Genomic DNA, 22,426 nt, shown 5'->3' on the forward strand with positions numbered 1-22,426 from the left:
ATTAATTAATTGCATTTAATAAATGAGCTCATTATCACACATGACTGTACAAATGCATTGTCCAACAGGTGTTGAAATAATGGGATTAAAAGGGGAGATCCCATCAGAAAGACAAAAACAATAGCAAACACAAATAGCACTTTTGGAATCTGATTTTAGTCAACACATAAGGGAAGGGTGCACCGGTCCTGGAAATACTGCAATACCAGGTCAATGCGTGGAGTGGACAGAGCAAGCTCTATTTCCATCTCCCTGTTCTAAAAATCCATTTAATATATGGTCCCCAGATAGGGGACGTATCAGATATTAAACTGATAAGAACAGATACTACACTTGATCTTAGCCAAAAGGCCGAGAAGCGATAACCCGAGCGGCCCTTGCCTTGCCCGAGCCTGTCCCATACTGCTGTTCACCCCTTGCAGCGATTGATTCAGCCTACTCCTAGGCAATTCCATGGGGCCCTGCAGGCTCACACACATTTACAGCTACTAAGCGGGAGGGAGGTGAATAAAGGCCGGAGAGGAAGCTACACAGGATTTGCTTCTTTTGCTTGCACCACAATGCAGTGCTGAAAGAGGAGGAATCTACATAAAAACGCCTTCCTGGCAACGCCCAAATGCCCTCCTGCCATGCAGATAAACACTGGCAGCGGCAGCAAGTGCATGCCCACAGCCACCCCTTGTTCCTTCACACCTTGTATCAGCTGTAATCCAGTCCAGTCCAGTCCAGTGCTGCCTGCTGAGCAGCACTGACCAACACTGCCTGGGCCCAGGCTTTTATCTATCTCTGAGGCAGGCCCCATTATGATGTCAGAAAGCTGGCTCTGGAATCCTGAGGGCTCCACTATGACACGTGCAAAGTTCCGTCTGAACTTTATATAAGACGGTGCGGCTCAGTCAGTCACTCAGTGTTGCCTGAGAGGGCAACACTGCAACAGCCGGCCGCCAGGCTGTCTTTTTTTTGCACATTTATTTGCCTCCAGGAGGCCACAAGAGGGAGACAAGGGACTGCAAAATGGAAAATAGGCATCCACCAACTTTACAGACAACTTCTCTTTGCTCCTACAACCTCCATCCTTGCACAGTTTGTTATTCTTCCAGGTAACATAGTAACAAATCCAAATTGCTGCTCTCTTTGTAGGCAAGCAAGGGTTTGTTGCAACTGCAATTCTTACTTCTTCTTGGAAATGTAGGGACGACAGTACATTCCATCACATCCATCTAGTGTACACAGGTAGGTCCATTGTGGCGGGCGGGCTGCTTTAATGGCTGTTTGCTGTTCCCCCTACTCCACTCCACTATTTGACTGTGGTGCTGCATCAATCAATCAGTGGCTGGCTCAGGTGCAGCTCTTTAACCTACCTAAAAGGGAGGGCGGAGAGAAGACAAGGAAGGTGAATGAGCTGTTCCAATGTGAAATGCCGGAAACACAGAAACACAGAAGACACACACACACACACACACACACACACACACACACAACAAGAGGTGGCAATGTATTAATTAATTGCATTTAATAAATGAGCTCATTATCACACATGACTGTACAAATGCATTGTCCAACAGGTGTTGAAATAATGGGATTAAAAGGGGAGATCCCATCAGAAAGACAAAAACAATAGCAAACACAAATAGCACTTTTGGAATCTGATTTTAGTCAACACATAAGGGAAGGGTGCACCGGTCCTGGAAATACTGCAATACCAGGTCAATGCGTGGAGTGGACAGAGCAAGCTCTATTTCCATCTCCCTGTTCTAAAAATCCATTTAATATATGGTCCCCAGATAGGGGACGTATCAGATATTAAACTGATAAGAACAGATACTACACTTGATCTTAGCCAAAAGGCCGAGAAGCGATAACCCGAGCGGCCCTTGCCTTGCCCGAGCCTGTCCCATACTGCTGTTCACCCCTTGCAGCGATTGATTCAGCCTACTCCTAGGCAATTCCATGGGGCCCTGCAGGCTCACACACATTTACAGCTACTAAGCGGGAGGGAGGTGAATAAAGGCCGGAGAGGAAGCTACACAGGATTTGCTTCTTTTGCTTGCACCACAATGCAGTGCTGAAAGAGGAGGAATCTACATAAAAACGCCTTCCTGGCAACGCCCAAATGCCCTCCTGCCATGCAGATAAACACTGGCAGCGGCAGCAAGTGCATGCCCACAGCCACCCCTTGTTCCTTCACACCTTGTATCAGCTGTAATCCAGTCCAGTCCAGTCCAGTGCTGCCTGCTGAGCAGCACTGACCAACACTGCCTGGGCCCAGGCTTTTATCTATCTCTGAGGCAGGCCCCATTATGATGTCAGAAAGCTGGCTCTGGAATCCTGAGGGCTCCACTATGACACGTGCAAAGTTCCGTCTGAACTTTATATAAGACGGTGCGGCTCAGTCAGTCACTCAGTGTTGCCTGAGAGGGCAACACTGCAACAGCCGGCCGCCAGGCTGTCTTTTTTTTGCACATTTATTTGCCTCCAGGAGGCCACAAGAGGGAGACAAGGGACTGCAAAATGGAAAATAGGCATCCACCAACTTTACAGACAACTTCTCTTTGCTCCTACAACCTCCATCCTTGCACAGTTTGTTATTCTTCCAGGTAACATAGTAACAAATCCAAATTGCTGCTCTCTTTGTAGGCAAGCAAGGGTTTGTTGCAACTGCAATTCTTACTTCTTCTTGGAAATGTAGGGACGACAGTACATTCCATCACATCCATCTAGTGTACACAGGTAGGTCCATTGTGGCGGGCGGGCTGCTTTAATGGCTGTTTGCTGTTCCCCCTACTCCACTCCACTATTTGACTGTGGTGCTGCATCAATCAATCAGTGGCTGGCTCAGGTGCAGCTCTTTAACCTACCTAAAAGGGAGGGCGGAGAGAAGACAAGGAAGGTGAATGAGCTGTTCCAATGTGAAATGCCGGAAACACAGAAACACAGAAGACACACACACACACACACACACACACACACACACACAACAAGAGGTGGCAATGTATTAATTAATTGCATTTAATAAATGAGCTCATTATCACACATGACTGTACAAATGCATTGTCCAACAGGTGTTGAAATAATGGGATTAAAAGGGGAGATCCCATCAGAAAGACAAAAACAATAGCAAACACAAATAGCACTTTTGGAATCTGATTTTAGTCAACACATAAGGGAAGGGTGCACCGGTCCTGGAAATACTGCAATACCAGGTCAATGCGTGGAGTGGACAGAGCAAGCTCTATTTCCATCTCCCTGTTCTAAAAATCCATTTAATATATGGTCCCCAGATAGGGGACGTATCAGATATTAAACTGATAAGAACAGATCTTTTTAATTCATTCAGATCACGTCTTAAAAATCATAAAATTCAAAATAAAAAAGACTTAGATCATCACAATGAAAACTGAAAACGTACAATTAATTTTTGTTTTCCTCTTTCCTTTTTTTTCCTAAGAAATCAAAAAAACATTCCTTTTTTAACAGCAATAGTTCCTAACATATCCACTAGATGTTCCTGCAAATCATTACCATCCCACTCACAGTTTACAATGCACGTTAACCACGTTGGCACACCATACCTTTCAAGAAACCCTGGTAAATTTTCTCTTACACAGAGCCGCACCCTCCTCCGCATTTTTTCAAAATTAATTTTACTACGTAACTGCTCTACTTCTTCCAATAACCTGTCTCTTTCTGCTCTTTCCTCTTCTGAAATGACACTTTTTTTCTTTCTCTCTGCTTTTTTCCTTTTTTTCTCATCACTTTGCCCACTTCCTTCCAATTTGTGAAGCTTGCCTTCTTCCAAACTAACTTCCGCTTCCTTTCTTTTGACTATCTTCTTATTTTCCTCTTGTACCTCACGTTTGCTTTTCTTTGGGCACGATTTGAATATGTGCCCCTCCTCTCCACACATATTACATACTTTCCCTTTCTGACATTCATTATACTTATGTCCCTCTTGCAGACATTTTGTACACATTACTTTCTCACAGGCTTCTCTCTCATGACCATACTCTTTACAATTCAAACAAAACATATCCATTCCAAGAAAAAATAAATTTCCACACGCACTTCCAATCTTGAACCGCGCTGGAGGAAACAATAGGTTTCTAGATTCACCAATTCTCACAAATTTACAAAGAAATTTCCACTTCCCAGTCCAAAATCCAAAAGGGTTAAACACTTTCCCCTTTCCCACCACCTCCTCACAAAACTTATTGAGAAATAACTTAATGTCCTCTTCATCCACGTAAGGCGAAAACATTTTTACAACCACCAACTTTTTGTTTGGCACAAAATGTGGTGTTACCTTCACACCCACAAGTCTTGGGTCCCTTTTACCTTCCTTCAAGCGTTCTAAAAAGACAGCATAAATTTCTTCTGTGGCGAAGGTAACGTCAAAGCACCCTCTCCTCGGATAGTCCATCACCGCCAAAATGCATGATCTCTCCAGCTGAAAGAAATCCAACAAAAGAACCTTTGTGATGAACTCCAGATCCTTCCTTTGTCGCTCAGATTCCTCCACGAAAAACCGGACAGCATTCCTGGTACGCATATATTCGGGAATTTCCTCCATCCTGCTCCAAACGAATTCCAGCAATCTCCAAAGAATACCTTCAGTACCGAAGTACCAGGCAGGTGATCGCTCCCCGTTGCCCTGGACTAATCCTCCTCCCCAATAGCAGCAGAGGGGTGAAGTCTCTCCTAAGAGAAACGATCCCCCCAGGCCAAGGAAAAGGGTACCAGGGCACCTCCTGACCAAGAAACAAGGCAATACCCTAAAGTACTACACTTGATCTTAGCCAAAAGGCCGAGAAGCGATAACCCGAGCGGCCCTTGCCTTGCCCGAGCCTGTCCCATACTGCTGTTCACCCCTTGCAGCGATTGATTCAGCCTACTCCTAGGCAATTCCATGGGGCCCTGCAGGCTCACACACATTTACAGCTACTAAGCGGGAGGGAGGTGAATAAAGGCCGGAGAGGAAGCTACACAGGATTTGCTTCTTTTGCTTGCACCACAATGCAGTGCTGAAAGAGGAGGAATCTACATAAAAACGCCTTCCTGGCAACGCCCAAATGCCCTCCTGCCATGCAGATAAACACTGGCAGCGGCAGCAAGTGCATGCCCACAGCCACCCCTTGTTCCTTCACACCTTGTATCAGCTGTAATCCAGTCCAGTCCAGTCCAGTGCTGCCTGCTGAGCAGCACTGACCAACACTGCCTGGGCCCAGGCTTTTATCTATCTCTGAGGCAGGCCCCATTATGATGTCAGAAAGCTGGCTCTGGAATCCTGAGGGCTCCACTATGACACGTGCAAAGTTCCGTCTGAACTTTATATAAGACGGTGCGGCTCAGTCAGTCACTCAGTGTTGCCTGAGAGGGCAACACTGCAACAGCCGGCCGCCAGGCTGTCTTTTTTTTGCACATTTATTTGCCTCCAGGAGGCCACAAGAGGGAGACAAGGGACTGCAAAATGGAAAATAGGCATCCACCAACTTTACAGACAACTTCTCTTTGCTCCTACAACCTCCATCCTTGCACAGTTTGTTATTCTTCCAGGTAACATAGTAACAAATCCAAATTGCTGCTCTCTTTGTAGGCAAGCAAGGGTTTGTTGCAACTGCAATTCTTACTTCTTCTTGGAAATGTAGGGACGACAGTACATTCCATCACATCCATCTAGTGTACACAGGTAGGTCCATTGTGGCGGGCGGGCTGCTTTAATGGCTGTTTGCTGTTCCCCCTACTCCACTCCACTATTTGACTGTGGTGCTGCATCAATCAATCAGTGGCTGGCTCAGGTGCAGCTCTTTAACCTACCTAAAAGGGAGGGCGGAGAGAAGACAAGGAAGGTGAATGAGCTGTTCCAATGTGAAATGCCGGAAACACAGAAACACAGAAGACACACACACACACACACACACACACACACACACACAACAAGAGGTGGCAATGTATTAATTAATTGCATTTAATAAATGAGCTCATTATCACACATGACTGTACAAATGCATTGTCCAACAGGTGTTGAAATAATGGGATTAAAAGGGGAGATCCCATCAGAAAGACAAAAACAATAGCAAACACAAATAGCACTTTTGGAATCTGATTTTAGTCAACACATAAGGGAAGGGTGCACCGGTCCTGGAAATACTGCAATACCAGGTCAATGCGTGGAGTGGACAGAGCAAGCTCTATTTCCATCTCCCTGTTCTAAAAATCCATTTAATATATGGTCCCCAGATAGGGGACGTATCAGATATTAAACTGATAAGAACAGATACTACACTTGATCTTAGCCAAAAGGCCGAGAAGCGATAACCCGAGCGGCCCTTGCCTTGCCCGAGCCTGTCCCATACTGCTGTTCACCCCTTGCAGCGATTGATTCAGCCTACTCCTAGGCAATTCCATGGGGCCCTGCAGGCTCACACACATTTACAGCTACTAAGCGGGAGGGAGGTGAATAAAGGCCGGAGAGGAAGCTACACAGGATTTGCTTCTTTTGCTTGCACCACAATGCAGTGCTGAAAGAGGAGGAATCTACATAAAAACGCCTTCCTGGCAACGCCCAAATGCCCTCCTGCCATGCAGATAAACACTGGCAGCGGCAGCAAGTGCATGCCCACAGCCACCCCTTGTTCCTTCACACCTTGTATCAGCTGTAATCCAGTCCAGTCCAGTCCAGTGCTGCCTGCTGAGCAGCACTGACCAACACTGCCTGGGCCCAGGCTTTTATCTATCTCTGAGGCAGGCCCCATTATGATGTCAGAAAGCTGGCTCTGGAATCCTGAGGGCTCCACTATGACACGTGCAAAGTTCCGTCTGAACTTTATATAAGACGGTGCGGCTCAGTCAGTCACTCAGTGTTGCCTGAGAGGGCAACACTGCAACAGCCGGCCGCCAGGCTGTCTTTTTTTTGCACATTTATTTGCCTCCAGGAGGCCACAAGAGGGAGACAAGGGACTGCAAAATGGAAAATAGGCATCCACCAACTTTACAGACAACTTCTCTTTGCTCCTACAACCTCCATCCTTGCACAGTTTGTTATTCTTCCAGGTAACATAGTAACAAATCCAAATTGCTGCTCTCTTTGTAGGCAAGCAAGGGTTTGTTGCAACTGCAATTCTTACTTCTTCTTGGAAATGTAGGGACGACAGTACATTCCATCACATCCATCTAGTGTACACAGGTAGGTCCATTGTGGCGGGCGGGCTGCTTTAATGGCTGTTTGCTGTTCCCCCTACTCCACTCCACTATTTGACTGTGGTGCTGCATCAATCAATCAGTGGCTGGCTCAGGTGCAGCTCTTTAACCTACCTAAAAGGGAGGGCGGAGAGAAGACAAGGAAGGTGAATGAGCTGTTCCAATGTGAAATGCCGGAAACACAGAAACACAGAAGACACACACACACACACACACACACACACACACACACAACAAGAGGTGGCAATGTATTAATTAATTGCATTTAATAAATGAGCTCATTATCACACATGACTGTACAAATGCATTGTCCAACAGGTGTTGAAATAATGGGATTAAAAGGGGAGATCCCATCAGAAAGACAAAAACAATAGCAAACACAAATAGCACTTTTGGAATCTGATTTTAGTCAACACATAAGGGAAGGGTGCACCGGTCCTGGAAATACTGCAATACCAGGTCAATGCGTGGAGTGGACAGAGCAAGCTCTATTTCCATCTCCCTGTTCTAAAAATCCATTTAATATATGGTCCCCAGATAGGGGACGTATCAGATATTAAACTGATAAGAACAGATACTACACTTGATCTTAGCCAAAAGGCCGAGAAGCGATAACCCGAGCGGCCCTTGCCTTGCCCGAGCCTGTCCCATACTGCTGTTCACCCCTTGCAGCGATTGATTCAGCCTACTCCTAGGCAATTCCATGGGGCCCTGCAGGCTCACACACATTTACAGCTACTAAGCGGGAGGGAGGTGAATAAAGGCCGGAGAGGAAGCTACACAGGATTTGCTTCTTTTGCTTGCACCACAATGCAGTGCTGAAAGAGGAGGAATCTACATAAAAACGCCTTCCTGGCAACGCCCAAATGCCCTCCTGCCATGCAGATAAACACTGGCAGCGGCAGCAAGTGCATGCCCACAGCCACCCCTTGTTCCTTCACACCTTGTATCAGCTGTAATCCAGTCCAGTCCAGTCCAGTGCTGCCTGCTGAGCAGCACTGACCAACACTGCCTGGGCCCAGGCTTTTATCTATCTCTGAGGCAGGCCCCATTATGATGTCAGAAAGCTGGCTCTGGAATCCTGAGGGCTCCACTATGACACGTGCAAAGTTCCGTCTGAACTTTATATAAGACGGTGCGGCTCAGTCAGTCACTCAGTGTTGCCTGAGAGGGCAACACTGCAACAGCCGGCCGCCAGGCTGTCTTTTTTTTGCACATTTATTTGCCTCCAGGAGGCCACAAGAGGGAGACAAGGGACTGCAAAATGGAAAATAGGCATCCACCAACTTTACAGACAACTTCTCTTTGCTCCTACAACCTCCATCCTTGCACAGTTTGTTATTCTTCCAGGTAACATAGTAACAAATCCAAATTGCTGCTCTCTTTGTAGGCAAGCAAGGGTTTGTTGCAACTGCAATTCTTACTTCTTCTTGGAAATGTAGGGACGACAGTACATTCCATCACATCCATCTAGTGTACACAGGTAGGTCCATTGTGGCGGGCGGGCTGCTTTAATGGCTGTTTGCTGTTCCCCCTACTCCACTCCACTATTTGACTGTGGTGCTGCATCAATCAATCAGTGGCTGGCTCAGGTGCAGCTCTTTAACCTACCTAAAAGGGAGGGCGGAGAGAAGACAAGGAAGGTGAATGAGCTGTTCCAATGTGAAATGCCGGAAACACAGAAACACAGAAGACACACACACACACACACACACACACACACACACACAACAAGAGGTGGCAATGTATTAATTAATTGCATTTAATAAATGAGCTCATTATCACACATGACTGTACAAATGCATTGTCCAACAGGTGTTGAAATAATGGGATTAAAAGGGGAGATCCCATCAGAAAGACAAAAACAATAGCAAACACAAATAGCACTTTTGGAATCTGATTTTAGTCAACACATAAGGGAAGGGTGCACCGGTCCTGGAAATACTGCAATACCAGGTCAATGCGTGGAGTGGACAGAGCAAGCTCTATTTCCATCTCCCTGTTCTAAAAATCCATTTAATATATGGTCCCCAGATAGGGGACGTATCAGATATTAAACTGATAAGAACAGATCTTTTTAATTCATTCAGATCACGTCTTAAAAATCATAAAATTCAAAATAAAAAAGACTTAGATCATCACAATGAAAACTGAAAACGTACAATTAATTTTTGTTTTCCTCTTTCCTTTTTTTTCCTAAGAAATCAAAAAAACATTCCTTTTTTAACAGCAATAGTTCCTAACATATCCACTAGATGTTCCTGCAAATCATTACCATCCCACTCACAGTTTACAATGCACGTTAACCACGTTGGCACACCATACCTTTCAAGAAACCCTGGTAAATTTTCTCTTACACAGAGCCGCACCCTCCTCCGCATTTTTTCAAAATTAATTTTACTACGTAACTGCTCTACTTCTTCCAATAACCTGTCTCTTTCTGCTCTTTCCTCTTCTGAAATGACACTTTTTTTCTTTCTCTCTGCTTTTTTCCTTTTTTTCTCATCACTTTGCCCACTTCCTTCCAATTTGTGAAGCTTGCCTTCTTCCAAACTAACTTCCGCTTCCTTTCTTTTGACTATCTTCTTATTTTCCTCTTGTACCTCACGTTTGCTTTTCTTTGGGCACGATTTGAATATGTGCCCCTCCTCTCCACACATATTACATACTTTCCCTTTCTGACATTCATTATACTTATGTCCCTCTTGCAGACATTTTGTACACATTACTTTCTCACAGGCTTCTCTCTCATGACCATACTCTTTACAATTCAAACAAAACATATCCATTCCAAGAAAAAATAAATTTCCACACGCACTTCCAATCTTGAACCGCGCTGGAGGAAACAATAGGTTTCTAGATTCACCAATTCTCACAAATTTACAAAGAAATTTCCACTTCCCAGTCCAAAATCCAAAAGGGTTAAACACTTTCCCCTTTCCCACCACCTCCTCACAAAACTTATTGAGAAATAACTTAATGTCCTCTTCATCCACGTAAGGCGAAAACATTTTTACAACCACCAACTTTTTGTTTGGCACAAAATGTGGTGTTACCTTCACACCCACAAGTCTTGGGTCCCTTTTACCTTCCTTCAAGCGTTCTAAAAAGACAGCATAAATTTCTTCTGTGGCGAAGGTAACGTCAAAGCACCCTCTCCTCGGATAGTCCATCACCGCCAAAATGCATGATCTCTCCAGCTGAAAGAAATCCAACAAAAGAACCTTTGTGATGAACTCCAGATCCTTCCTTTGTCGCTCAGATTCCTCCACGAAAAACCGGACAGCATTCCTGGTACGCATATATTCGGGAATTTCCTCCATCCTGCTCCAAACGAATTCCAGCAATCTCCAAAGAATACCTTCAGTACCGAAGTACCAGGCAGGTGATCGCTCCCCGTTGCCCTGGACTAATCCTCCTCCCCAATAGCAGCAGAGGGGTGAAGTCTCTCCTAAGAGAAACGATCCCCCCAGGCCAAGGAAAAGGGTACCAGGGCACCTCCTGACCAAGAAACAAGGCAATACCCTAAAGTACTACACTTGATCTTAGCCAAAAGGCCGAGAAGCGATAACCCGAGCGGCCCTTGCCTTGCCCGAGCCTGTCCCATACTGCTGTTCACCCCTTGCAGCGATTGATTCAGCCTACTCCTAGGCAATTCCATGGGGCCCTGCAGGCTCACACACATTTACAGCTACTAAGCGGGAGGGAGGTGAATAAAGGCCGGAGAGGAAGCTACACAGGATTTGCTTCTTTTGCTTGCACCACAATGCAGTGCTGAAAGAGGAGGAATCTACATAAAAACGCCTTCCTGGCAACGCCCAAATGCCCTCCTGCCATGCAGATAAACACTGGCAGCGGCAGCAAGTGCATGCCCACAGCCACCCCTTGTTCCTTCACACCTTGTATCAGCTGTAATCCAGTCCAGTCCAGTCCAGTGCTGCCTGCTGAGCAGCACTGACCAACACTGCCTGGGCCCAGGCTTTTATCTATCTCTGAGGCAGGCCCCATTATGATGTCAGAAAGCTGGCTCTGGAATCCTGAGGGCTCCACTATGACACGTGCAAAGTTCCGTCTGAACTTTATATAAGACGGTGCGGCTCAGTCAGTCACTCAGTGTTGCCTGAGAGGGCAACACTGCAACAGCCGGCCGCCAGGCTGTCTTTTTTTTGCACATTTATTTGCCTCCAGGAGGCCACAAGAGGGAGACAAGGGACTGCAAAATGGAAAATAGGCATCCACCAACTTTACAGACAACTTCTCTTTGCTCCTACAACCTCCATCCTTGCACAGTTTGTTATTCTTCCAGGTAACATAGTAACAAATCCAAATTGCTGCTCTCTTTGTAGGCAAGCAAGGGTTTGTTGCAACTGCAATTCTTACTTCTTCTTGGAAATGTAGGGACGACAGTACATTCCATCACATCCATCTAGTGTACACAGGTAGGTCCATTGTGGCGGGCGGGCTGCTTTAATGGCTGTTTGCTGTTCCCCCTACTCCACTCCACTATTTGACTGTGGTGCTGCATCAATCAATCAGTGGCTGGCTCAGGTGCAGCTCTTTAACCTACCTAAAAGGGAGGGCGGAGAGAAGACAAGGAAGGTGAATGAGCTGTTCCAATGTGAAATGCCGGAAACACAGAAACACAGAAGACACACACACACACACACACACACACACACACACACAACAAGAGGTGGCAATGTATTAATTAATTGCATTTAATAAATGAGCTCATTATCACACATGACTGTACAAATGCATTGTCCAACAGGTGTTGAAATAATGGGATTAAAAGGGGAGATCCCATCAGAAAGACAAAAACAATAGCAAACACAAATAGCACTTTTGGAATCTGATTTTAGTCAACACATAAGGGAAGGGTGCACCGGTCCTGGAAATACTGCAATACCAGGTCAATGCGTGGAGTGGACAGAGCAAGCTCTATTTCCATCTCCCTGTTCTAAAAATCCATTTAATATATGGTCCCCAGATAGGGGACGTATCAGATATTAAACTGATAAGAACAGATACTACACTTGATCTTAGCCAAAAGGCCGAGAAGCGATAACCCGAGCGGCCCTTGCCTTGCCCGAGCCTGTCCCATACTGCTGTTCACCCCTTGCAGCGATTGATTCAGCCTACTCCTAGGCAATTCCATGGGGCCCTGCAGGCTCACACACATTTACAGCTACTAAGCGGGAGGGAGGTGAATAAAGGCCGGAGAGGAAGCTACACAGGATTTGCTTCTTTTGCTTGCACCACAATGCAGTGCTGAAAGAGGAGGAATCTACATAAAAACGCCTTCCTGGCAACGCCCAAATGCCCTCCTGCCATGCAGATAAACACTGGCAGCGGCAGCAAGTGCATGCCCACAGCCACCCCTTGTTCCTTCACACCTTGTATCAGCTGTAATCCAGTCCAGTCCAGTCCAGTGCTGCCTGCTGAGCAGCACTGACCAACACTGCCTGGGCCCAGGCTTTTATCTATCTCTGAGGCAGGCCCCATTATGATGTCAGAAAGCTGGCTCTGGAATCCTGAGGGCTCCACTATGACACGTGCAAAGTTCCGTCTGAACTTTATATAAGACGGTGCGGCTCAGTCAGTCACTCAGTGTTGCCTGAGAGGGCAACACTGCAACAGCCGGCCGCCAGGCTGTCTTTTTTTTGCACATTTATTTGCCTCCAGGAGGCCACAAGAGGGAGACAAGGGACTGCAAAATGGAAAATAGGCATCCACCAACTTTACAGACAACTTCTCTTTGCTCCTACAACCTCCATCCTTGCACAGTTTGTTATTCTTCCAGGTAACATAGTAACAAATCCAAATTGCTGCTCTCTTTGTAGGCAAGCAAGGGTTTGTTGCAACTGCAATTCTTACTTCTTCTTGGAAATGTAGGGACGACAGTACATTCCATCACATCCATCTAGTGTACACAGGTAGGTCCATTGTGGCGGGCGGGCTGCTTTAATGGCTGTTTGCTGTTCCCCCTACTCCACTCCACTATTTGACTGTGGTGCTGCATCAATCAATCAGTGGCTGGCTCAGGTGCAGCTCTTTAACCTACCTAAAAGGGAGGGCGGAGAGAAGACAAGGAAGGTGAATGAGCTGTTCCAATGTGAAATGCCGGAAACACAGAAACACAGAAGACACACACACACACACACACACACACACACACACACAACAAGAGGTGGCAATGTATTAATTAATTGCATTTAATAAATGAGCTCATTATCACACATGACTGTACAAATGCATTGTCCAACAGGTGTTGAAATAATGGGATTAAAAGGGGAGATCCCATCAGAAAGACAAAAACAATAGCAAACACAAATAGCACTTTTGGAATCTGATTTTAGTCAACACATAAGGGAAGGGTGCACCGGTCCTGGAAATACTGCAATACCAGGTCAATGCGTGGAGTGGACAGAGCAAGCTCTATTTCCATCTCCCTGTTCTAAAAATCCATTTAATATATGGTCCCCAGATAGGGGACGTATCAGATATTAAACTGATAAGAACAGATTTTTTTTTTTTTTTTTTTTTTTTAATTCATTCAGATCACGTCTTAAAAATCATAAAATTCAAAATAAAAAAGACTTAGATCATCACAATGAAAACTGAAAACGTACAATTAATTTTTGTTTTCCTCTTTCCTTTTTTTTCCTTAAGAAATCAAAAAAACATTCCTTTTTTAACAGCAATAGTTCCTAACATATCCACTAGATGTTCCTGCAAATCATTACCATCCCACTCACAGTTTACAATGCACGTTAACCATGTTGGCACACCATACCTTTCAAGAAACCCTGGTAAATTTTCTCTTACACAGAGCCGCACCCTCCTCCGCATTTTTTCAAAATTAATTTTACTACGTAACTGCTCTACTTCTTCCAATAACCTGTCTCTTTCTGCTCTTTCCTCTTCTGAAATGACACTTTTTTTCTTTCTCTCTGCTTTTTTCCTTTTTTTCTCATCACTTTGCCCACTTCCTTCCAATTTATGAAGCTTGCCTTCTTCCAAACTAACTTCCGCTTCCTTTCTTTTGACTATCTTCTTATTTTCCTCTTGTACCTCACGTTTGCTTTTCTTTGGGCACGATTTGAATATGTGCCCCTCCTCTCCACACATATTACATACTTTCCCTTTCTGACATTCATTATACTTATGTCCCTCTTGCAGACATTTTGTACACATTACTTTCTCACAGGCTTCTCTCTCATGACCATACTCTTTACAATTCAAACAAAACATATCCATTCCAAGAAAAAATAAATTTCCACACGCACTTCCAATCTTGAACCGCGCTGGAGGAAACAATAGGTTTCTAGATTCACCAATTCTCACAAATTTACAAAGAAATTTCCACTTCCCAGTCCAAAATCCAAAAGGGTTAAACACTTTCCCCTTTCCCACCACCTCCTCACAAAACTTATTGAGAAATAACTTAATGTCCTCTTCATCCACGTAAGGCGAAAACATTTTTACAACCACCAACTTTTTGTTTGGCACAAAATGTGGTGTTACCTTCACACCCACAAGTCTTGGGTCCCTTTTACCTTCCTTCAAGCGTTCTAAAAAGACAGCATAAATTTCTTCTGTGGCGAAGGTAACGTCAAAGCACCCTCTCCTCGGATAGTCCATCACCGCCAAAATGCATGATCTCTCCAGCTGAAAGAAATCCAACAAAAGAACCTTTGTGATGAACTCCAGATCCTTCCTTTGTCGCTCAGATTCCTCCACGAAAAACCGGACAGCATTCCTGGTACGCATATATTCGGGAATTTCCTCCATCCTGCTCCAAACGAATTCCAGCAATCTCCAAAGAATACCTTCAGTACCGAAGTACCAGGCAGGTGATCGCTCCCCGTTGCCCTGGACTAATCCTCCTCCCCAATAGCAGCAGAGGGGTGAAGTCTCTCCTAAGAGAAACGATCCCCCCAGGCCAAGGAAAAGGGTACCAGGGCACCTCCTGACCAAGAAACAAGGCAATACCCTAAAGTACTACACTTGATCTTAGCCAAAAGGCCGAGAAGCGATAACCCGAGCGGCCCTTGCCTTGCCCGAGCCTGTCCCATACTGCTGTTCACCCCTTGCAGCGATTGATTCAGCCTACTCCTAGGCAATTCCATGGGGCCCTGCAGGCTCACACACATTTACAGCTACTAAGCGGGAGGGAGGTGAATAAAGGCCGGAGAGGAAGCTACACAGGATTTGCTTCTTTTGCTTGCACCACAATGCAGTGCTGAAAGAGGAGGAATCTACATAAAAACGCCTTCCTGGCAACGCCCAAATGCCCTCCTGCCATGCAGATAAACACTGGCAGCGGCAGCAAGTGCATGCCCACAGCCACCCCTTGTTCCTTCACACCTTGTATCAGCTGTAATCCAGTCCAGTCCAGTCCAGTGCTGCCTGCTGAGCAGCACTGACCAACACTGCCTGGGCCCAGGCTTTTATCTATCTCTGAGGCAGGCCCCATTATGATGTCAGAAAGCTGGCTCTGGAATCCTGAGGGCTCCACTATGACACGTGCAAAGTTCCGTCTGAACTTTATATAAGACGGTGCGGCTCAGTCAGTCACTCAGTGTTGCCTGAGAGGGCAACACTGCAACAGCCGGCCGCCAGGCTGTCTTTTTTTTGCACATTTATTTGCCTCCAGGAGGCCACAAGAGGGAGACAAGGGACTGCAAAATGGAAAATAGGCATCCACCAACTTTACAGACAACTTCTCTTTGCTCCTACAACCTCCATCCTTGCACAGTTTGTTATTCTTCCAGGTAACATAGTAACAAATCCAAATTGCTGCTCTCTTTGTAGGCAAGCAAGGGTTTGTTGCAACTGCAATTCTTACTTCTTCTTGGAAATGTAGGGACGACAGTACATTCCATCACATCCATCTAGTGTACACAGGTAGGTCCATTGTGGCGGGCGGGCTGCTTTAATGGCTGTTTGCTGTTCCCCCTACTCCACTCCACTATTTGACTGTGGTGCTGCATCAATCAATCAGTGGCTGGCTCAGGTGCAGCTCTTTAACCTACCTAAAAGGGAGGGCGGAGAGAAGACAAGGAAGGTGAATGAGCTGTTCCAATGTGAAATGCCGGAAACACAGAAACACAGAAGACACACACACACACACACACACACACACACACACACAACAAGAGGTGGCAATGTATTAATTAATTGCATTTAATAAATGAGCTCATTATCACACATGACTGTACAAATGCATTGTCCAACAGGTGTTGAAATAATGGGATTAAAAGGGGAGATCCCATCAGAAAGACAAAAACAATAGCAAACACAAATAGCACTTTTGGAATCTGATTTTAGTCAACACATAAGGGAAGGGTGCACCGGTCCTGGAAATACTGCAATACCAGGTCAATGCGTGGAGTGGACAGAGCAAGCTCTATTTCCATCTCCCTGTTCTAAAAATCCATTTAATATATGGTCCCCAGATAGGGGACGTATCAGATATTAAACTGATAAGAACAGATACTACACTTGATCTTAGCCAAAAGGCCGAGAAGCGATAACCCGAGCGGCCCTTGCCTTGCCCGAGCCTGTCCCATACTGCTGTTCACCCCTTGCAGCGATTGATTCAGCCTACTCCTAGGCAATTCCATGGGGCCCTGCAGGCTCACACACATTTACAGCTACTAAGCGGGAGGGAGGTGAATAAAGGCCGGAGAGGAAGCTACACAGGATTTGCTTCTTTTGCTTGCACCACAATGCAGTGCTGAAAGAGGAGGAATCTACATAAAAACGCCTTCCTGGCAACGCCCAAATGCCCTCCTGCCATGCAGATAAACACTGGCAGCGGCAGCAAGTGCATGCCCACAGCCACCCCTTGTTCCTTCACACCTTGTATCAGCTGTAATCCAGTCCAGTCCAGTCCAGTGCTGCCTGCTGAGCAGCACTGACCAACACTGCCTGGGCCCAGGCTTTTATCTATCTCTGAGGCAGGCCCCATTATGATGTCAGAAAGCTGGCTCTGGAATCCTGAGGGCTCCACTATGACACGTGCAAAGTTCCGTCTGAACTTTATATAAGACGGTGCGGCTCAGTCAGTCACTCAGTGTTGCCTGAGAGGGCAACACTGCAACAGCCGGCCGCCAGGCTGTCTTTTTTTTGCACATTTATTTGCCTCCAGGAGGCCACAAGAGGGAGACAAGGGACTGCAAAATGGAAAATAGGCATCCACCAACTTTACAGACAACTTCTCTTTGCTCCTACAACCTCCATCCTTGCACAGTTTGTTATTCTTCCAGGTAACATAGTAACAAATCCAAATTGCTGCTCTCTTTGTAGGCAAGCAAGGGTTTGTTGCAACTGCAATTCTTACTTCTTCTTGGAAATGTAGGGACGACAGTACATTCCATCACATCCATCTAGTGTACACAGGTAGGTCCATTGTGGCGGGCGGGCTGCTTTAATGGCTGTTTGCTGTTCCCCCTACTCCACTCCACTATTTGACTGTGGTGCTGCATCAATCAATCAGTGGCTGGCTCAGGTGCAGCTCTTTAACCTACCTAAAAGGGAGGGCGGAGAGAAGACAAGGAAGGTGAATGAGCTGTTCCAATGTGAAATGCCGGAAACACAGAAACACAGAAGACACACACACACACACACACACACACACACACACACAACAAGAGGTGGCAATGTATTAATTAATTGCATTTAATAAATGAGCTCATTATCACACATGACTGTACAAATGCATTGTCCAACAGGTGTTGAAATAATGGGATTAAAAGGGGAGATCCCATCAGAAAGACAAAAACAATAGCAAACACAAATAGCACTTTTGGAATCTGATTTTAGTCAACACATAAGGGAAGGGTGCACCGGTCCTGGAAATACTGCAATACCAGGTCAATGCGTGGAGTGGACAGAGCAAGCTCTATTTCCATCTCCCTGTTCTAAAAATCCATTTAATATATGGTCCCCAGATAGGGGACGTATCAGATATTAAACTGATAAGAACAGATACTACACTTGATCTTAGCCAAAAGGCCGAGAAGCGATAACCCGAGCGGCCCTTGCCTTGCCCGAGCCTGTCCCATACTGCTGTTCACCCCTTGCAGCGATTGATTCAGCCTACTCCTAGGCAATTCCATGGGGCCCTGCAGGCTCACACACATTTACAGCTACTAAGCGGGAGGGAGGTGAATAAAGGCCGGAGAGGAAGCTACACAGGATTTGCTTCTTTTGCTTGCACCACAATGCAGTGCTGAAAGAGGAGGAATCTACATAAAAACGCCTTCCTGGCAACGCCCAAATGCCCTCCTGCCATGCAGATAAACACTGGCAGCGGCAGCAAGTGCATGCCCACAGCCACCCCTTGTTCCTTCACACCTTGTATCAGCTGTAATCCAGTCCAGTCCAGTCCAGTGCTGCCTGCTGAGCAGCACTGACCAACACTGCCTGGGCCCAGGCTTTTATCTATCTCTGAGGCAGGCCCCATTATGATGTCAGAAAGCTGGCTCTGGAATCCTGAGGGCTCCACTATGACACGTGCAAAGTTCCGTCTGAACTTTATATAAGACGGTGCGGCTCAGTCAGTCACTCAGTGTTGCCTGAGAGGGCAACACTGCAACAGCCGGCCGCCAGGCTGTCTTTTTTTTGCACATTTATTTGCCTCCAGGAGGCCACAAGAGGGAGACAAGGGACTGCAAAATGGAAAATAGGCATCCACCAACTTTACAGACAACTTCTCTTTGCTCCTACAACCTCCATCCTTGCACAGTTTGTTATTCTTCCAGGTAACATAGTAACAAATCCAAATTGCTGCTCTCTTTGTAGGCAAGCAAGGGTTTGTTGCAACTGCAATTCTTACTTCTTCTTGGAAATGTAGGGACGACAGTACATTCCATCACATCCATCTAGTGTACACAGGTAGGTCCATTGTGGCGGGCGGGCTGCTTTAATGGCTGTTTGCTGTTCCCCCTACTCCACTCCACTATTTGACTGTGGTGCTGCATCAATCAATCAGTGGCTGGCTCAGGTGCAGCTCTTTAACCTACCTAAAAGGGAGGGCGGAGAGAAGACAAGGAAGGTGAATGAGCTGTTCCAATGTGAAATGCCGGAAACACAGAAACACAGAAGACACACACACACACACACACACACACACACACACACAACAAGAGGTGGCAATGTATTAATTAATTGCATTTAATAAATGAGCTCATTATCACACATGACTGTACAAATGCATTGTCCAACAGGTGTTGAAATAATGGGATTAAAAGGGGAGATCCCATCAGAAAGACAAAAACAATAGCAAACACAAATAGCACTTTTGGAATCTGATTTTAGTCAACACATAAGGGAAGGGTGCACCGGTCCTGGAAATACTGCAATACCAGGTCAATGCGTGGAGTGGACAGAGCAAGCTCTATTTCCATCTCCCTGTTCTAAAAATCCATTTAATATATGGTCCCCAGATAGGGGACGTATCAGATATTAAACTGATAAGAACAGATACTACACTTGATCTTAGCCAAAAGGCCGAGAAGCGATAACCCGAGCGGCCCTTGCCTTGCCCGAGCCTGTCCCATACTGCTGTTCACCCCTTGCAGCGATTGATTCAGCCTACTCCTAGGCAATTCCATGGGGCCCTGCAGGCTCACACACATTTACAGCTACTAAGCGGGAGGGAGGTGAATAAAGGCCGGAGAGGAAGCTACACAGGATTTGCTTCTTTTGCTTGCACCACAATGCAGTGCTGAAAGAGGAGGAATCTACATAAAAACGCCTTCCTGGCAACGCCCAAATGCCCTCCTGCCATGCAGATAAACACTGGCAGCGGCAGCAAGTGCATGCCCACAGCCACCCCTTGTTCCTTCACACCTTGTATCAGCTGTAATCCAGTCCAGTCCAGTCCAGTGCTGCCTGCTGAGCAGCACTGACCAACACTGCCTGGGCCCAGGCTTTTATCTATCTCTGAGGCAGGCCCCATTATGATGTCAGAAAGCTGGCTCTGGAATCCTGAGGGCTCCACTATGACACGTGCAAAGTTCCGTCTGAACTTTATATAAGACGGTGCGGCTCAGTCAGTCACTCAGTGTTGCCTGAGAGGGCAACACTGCAACAGCCGGCCGCCAGGCTGTCTTTTTTTTGCACATTTATTTGCCTCCAGGAGGCCACAAGAGGGAGACAAGGGACTGCAAAATGGAAAATAGGCATCCACCAACTTTACAGACAACTTCTCTTTGCTCCTACAACCTCCATCCTTGCACAGTTTGTTATTCTTCCAGGTAACATAGTAACAAATCCAAATTGCTGCTCTCTTTGTAGGCAAGCAAGGGTTTGTTGCAACTGCAATTCTTACTTCTTCTTGGAAATGTAGGGACGACAGTACATTCCATCACATCCATCTAGTGTACACAGGTAGGTCCATTGTGGCGGGCGGGCTGCTTTAATGGCTGTTTGCTGTTCCCCCTACTCCACTCCACTATTTGACTGTGGTGCTGCATCAATCAATCAGTGGCTGGCTCAGGTGCAGCTCTTTAACCTACCTAAAAGGGAGGGCGGAGAGAAGACAAGGAAGGTGAATGAGCTGTTCCAATGTGAAATGCCGGAAACACAGAAACACAGAAGACACACACACACACACACACACACACACACACACACAACAAGAGGTGGCAATGTATTAATTAATTGCATTTAATAAATGAGCTCATTATCACACATGACTGTACAAATGCATTGTCCAACAGGTGTTGAAATAATGGGATTAAAAGGGGAGATCCCATCAGAAAGACAAAAACAATAGCAAACACAAATAGCACTTTTGGAATCTGATTTTAGTCAACACATAAGGGAAGGGTGCACCGGTCCTGGAAATACTGCAATACCAGGTCAATGCGTGGAGTGGACAGAGCAAGCTCTATTTCCATCTCCCTGTTCTAAAAATCCATTTAATATATGGTCCCCAGATAGGGGACGTATCAGATATTAAACTGATAAGAACAGATACTACACTTGATCTTAGCCAAAAGGCCGAGAAGCGATAACCCGAGCGGCCCTTGCCTTGCCCGAGCCTGTCCCATACTGCTGTTCACCCCTTGCAGCGATTGATTCAGCCTACTCCTAGGCAATTCCATGGGGCCCTGCAGGCTCACACACATTTACAGCTACTAAGCGGGAGGGAGGTGAATAAAGGCCGGAGAGGAAGCTACACAGGATTTGCTTCTTTTGCTTGCACCACAATGCAGTGCTGAAAGAGGAGGAATCTACATAAAAACGCCTTCCTGGCAACGCCCAAATGCCCTCCTGCCATGCAGATAAACACTGGCAGCGGCAGCAAGTGCATGCCCACAGCCACCCCTTGTTCCTTCACACCTTGTATCAGCTGTAATCCAGTCCAGTCCAGTCCAGTGCTGCCTGCTGAGCAGCACTGACCAACACTGCCTGGGCCCAGGCTTTTATCTATCTCTGAGGCAGGCCCCATTATGATGTCAGAAAGCTGGCTCTGGAATCCTGAGGGCTCCACTATGACACGTGCAAAGTTCCGTCTGAACTTTATATAAGACGGTGCGGCTCAGTCAGTCACTCAGTGTTGCCTGAGAGGGCAACACTGCAACAGCCGGCCGCCAGGCTGTCTTTTTTTTGCACATTTATTTGCCTCCAGGAGGCCACAAGAGGGAGACAAGGGACTGCAAAATGGAAAATAGGCATCCACCAACTTTACAGACAACTTCTCTTTGCTCCTACAACCTCCATCCTTGCACAGTTTGTTATTCTTCCAGGTAACATAGTAACAAATCCAAATTGCTGCTCTCTTTGTAGGCAAGCAAGGGTTTGTTGCAACTGCAATTCTTACTTCTTCTTGGAAATGTAGGGACGACAGTACATTCCATCACATCCATCTAGTGTACACAGGTAGGTCCATTGTGGCGGGCGGGCTGCTTTAATGGCTGTTTGCTGTTCCCCCTACTCCACTCCACTATTTGACTGTGGTGCTGCATCAATCAATCAGTGGCTGGCTCAGGTGCAGCTCTTTAACCTACCTAAAAGGGAGGGCGGAGAGAAGACAAGGAAGGTGAATGAGCTGTTCCAATGTGAAATGCCGGAAACACAGAAACACAGAAGACACACACACACACACACACACACACACACACACACACAACAAGAGGTGGCAATGTATTAATTAATTGCATTTAATAAATGAGCTCATTATCACACATGACTGTACAAATGCATTGTCCAA

General features: G+C 46.1%; 11 non-coding genes and 4 pseudogenes across 11 annotated transcripts; all 15 read right to left on the bottom strand.

Moving 5' to 3' along the window:
• Window positions 1-172: 172 nt before the first annotated feature.
• Window positions 173-363, bottom strand: LOC142719194 (U2 spliceosomal RNA). Its single transcript, XR_012872647.1, has one exon. It is a non-coding gene; the product is annotated as a U2 spliceosomal RNA (small nuclear RNA).
• Window positions 364-1,669: 1,306 nt separating this feature from the next.
• LOC142719206 (U2 spliceosomal RNA) lies at window positions 1,670-1,860 on the bottom strand. Its single transcript, XR_012872652.1, has one exon. It is a non-coding gene; the product is annotated as a U2 spliceosomal RNA (small nuclear RNA).
• Window positions 1,861-3,166: 1,306 nt separating this feature from the next.
• On the bottom strand, window positions 3,167-3,356 carry LOC142719190 (U2 spliceosomal RNA). Its single transcript, XR_012872644.1, has one exon. It is a non-coding gene; the product is annotated as a U2 spliceosomal RNA (small nuclear RNA).
• Window positions 3,357-4,705: 1,349 nt separating this feature from the next.
• LOC142719208 (U2 spliceosomal RNA) lies at window positions 4,706-4,816 on the bottom strand (annotated as a pseudogene).
• A 1,306-nt stretch (window positions 4,817-6,122) lies between these two features.
• LOC142719214 (U2 spliceosomal RNA) lies at window positions 6,123-6,313 on the bottom strand. The gene has a single exon (XR_012872655.1). It is a non-coding gene; the product is annotated as a U2 spliceosomal RNA (small nuclear RNA).
• Window positions 6,314-7,619: 1,306 nt separating this feature from the next.
• LOC142719215 (U2 spliceosomal RNA) lies at window positions 7,620-7,810 on the bottom strand. The gene has a single exon (XR_012872656.1). It is a non-coding gene; the product is annotated as a U2 spliceosomal RNA (small nuclear RNA).
• Window positions 7,811-9,116: 1,306 nt separating this feature from the next.
• Window positions 9,117-9,306, bottom strand: LOC142719191 (U2 spliceosomal RNA). The gene has a single exon (XR_012872645.1). It is a non-coding gene; the product is annotated as a U2 spliceosomal RNA (small nuclear RNA).
• Window positions 9,307-10,655: 1,349 nt separating this feature from the next.
• Window positions 10,656-10,766, bottom strand: LOC142719210 (U2 spliceosomal RNA; annotated as a pseudogene).
• Window positions 10,767-12,072: 1,306 nt separating this feature from the next.
• Window positions 12,073-12,263, bottom strand: LOC142719216 (U2 spliceosomal RNA). The gene has a single exon (XR_012872657.1). It is a non-coding gene; the product is annotated as a U2 spliceosomal RNA (small nuclear RNA).
• A 1,306-nt stretch (window positions 12,264-13,569) lies between these two features.
• Window positions 13,570-13,776, bottom strand: LOC142719193 (U2 spliceosomal RNA; annotated as a pseudogene).
• A 1,350-nt stretch (window positions 13,777-15,126) lies between these two features.
• Window positions 15,127-15,237, bottom strand: LOC142719211 (U2 spliceosomal RNA; annotated as a pseudogene).
• Window positions 15,238-16,543: 1,306 nt separating this feature from the next.
• Window positions 16,544-16,734, bottom strand: LOC142719217 (U2 spliceosomal RNA). Its single transcript, XR_012872658.1, has one exon. It is a non-coding gene; the product is annotated as a U2 spliceosomal RNA (small nuclear RNA).
• Window positions 16,735-18,040: 1,306 nt separating this feature from the next.
• Window positions 18,041-18,231, bottom strand: LOC142719218 (U2 spliceosomal RNA). The gene has a single exon (XR_012872659.1). It is a non-coding gene; the product is annotated as a U2 spliceosomal RNA (small nuclear RNA).
• A 1,306-nt stretch (window positions 18,232-19,537) lies between these two features.
• On the bottom strand, window positions 19,538-19,728 carry LOC142719221 (U2 spliceosomal RNA). Its single transcript, XR_012872661.1, has one exon. It is a non-coding gene; the product is annotated as a U2 spliceosomal RNA (small nuclear RNA).
• Window positions 19,729-21,034: 1,306 nt separating this feature from the next.
• Window positions 21,035-21,225, bottom strand: LOC142719222 (U2 spliceosomal RNA). Its single transcript, XR_012872662.1, has one exon. It is a non-coding gene; the product is annotated as a U2 spliceosomal RNA (small nuclear RNA).
• Between the last annotated feature and the right edge of the window lie 1,201 nt (window positions 21,226-22,426).

This window comes from Rhinoderma darwinii, unplaced genomic scaffold, assembly GCF_050947455.1.
Source record: "Rhinoderma darwinii isolate aRhiDar2 unplaced genomic scaffold, aRhiDar2.hap1 Scaffold_471, whole genome shotgun sequence".
NCBI lineage: Eukaryota > Metazoa > Chordata > Amphibia > Anura > Rhinodermatidae > Rhinoderma > Rhinoderma darwinii.